A 1,337-nucleotide genomic window follows, 5' to 3' on the forward strand; every position below is an offset into this window, starting at 1 on the left:
GGTCTAAAGGGGAAAACCATATCAGCAGAGCAATAACGCGCAGCAGAGGGGCAGATAGATTTTGTTAAAATATTATGACTTCATTCACATTATATTGCAGTTTTATTCTGGTAATATTACCACTTTTGTCTAAAAATATTATTATGCAGATGTCAGAGAACATAGATATGTGGGAGAGTCTGAATGCGCAGAAAGTTTTGAACAAGAGCATATAACCTTCGGAAACACAGGAGCTATTAAAGTCCAGGAGTTTATAAGTGAATTAAAATTAATTGATTTATCATTAAGGTGAAAATGTGCCACATGCACATTTAAAGACTTTACTTCAGTCATGCATGCATGTGTGTTGACTCAGCAGAGATGAAATTAAATGAGAAAAGTTGATCAACAGGAGAAACATATCTGACAGAAAAACAGAATGCTTGAGAGCCTTACTGCATTATATTGCACTATATTTTTATATTCTGAATTGTCATCTGAATTTTGTGTTTCTTCTTATATAAATAAAGACATTTCCTCAATAAATTGGTGCAGAAAAAATCACCAAAATGCAGGAAATCACGTGTTTCAAGCCCAAATGTTTCACATTATCAGTAGTAATTATAAAAATCAGAATAATGTATTGATACATTATACATAATTGAAATGTAGCTCAATGTCAATGTAAAGGTAAAGTCAGTATAAGGTTCAGTTTCACAAATGGCATAACAAGGTAGCAACAGAAAATGAGGCAGTTGTTATTTTGTGGGTCGTTACAAGTATATGTCATTTACTTTTACTTTATAGACCTACTTTAGGTAGGTGTGGGGGGTGTGGGTGAAAATAGGTGAAAACATGAAAGATTTCTGGGCTGGGCTAAGCCTCCAATGTTTCAAGAGCCCAGAAACGCCCCCGAGTATATATACAGTATTTAATGTGATTTAACATGCATTTTATATATGTTATACATATTCCTTTGGGGTTTGCTTTTTAAAAAATAAAAGTGTTATAATTTATATTTATGCCTTTTTAAAATTGTCTTTTTAGAAAGCGTGAAATAAAAAAAGGCATGGAGGCATGAGGAATCTCTTGTGCCATTCAATTTGGAGCCGCTTGCTCCGCGTATGTTCCTGCAGGTGTAGGGACCTGTTTCAGCTTGACATTTTTGGGATCGTTAGTTGAAGAAAATGAAAAGCAAAATAAAAAAAACCGTTATGCTTAATATTTATTAAGATCCTCTCTCACACAATACTGACGCATGTAAAACATTTGGGGTTTGCAAGCAGAGACCAAACGAGTGAAAACGTGTTTTTCTCCCAGTGGAGGGCGGCAGAGGGCCGTTGTTAGAAGTCGTCTTC

Source organism: Micropterus dolomieu, linkage group LG21 (genome assembly GCF_021292245.1).
Source record: "Micropterus dolomieu isolate WLL.071019.BEF.003 ecotype Adirondacks linkage group LG21, ASM2129224v1, whole genome shotgun sequence".
NCBI lineage: Eukaryota > Metazoa > Chordata > Actinopteri > Centrarchiformes > Centrarchidae > Micropterus > Micropterus dolomieu.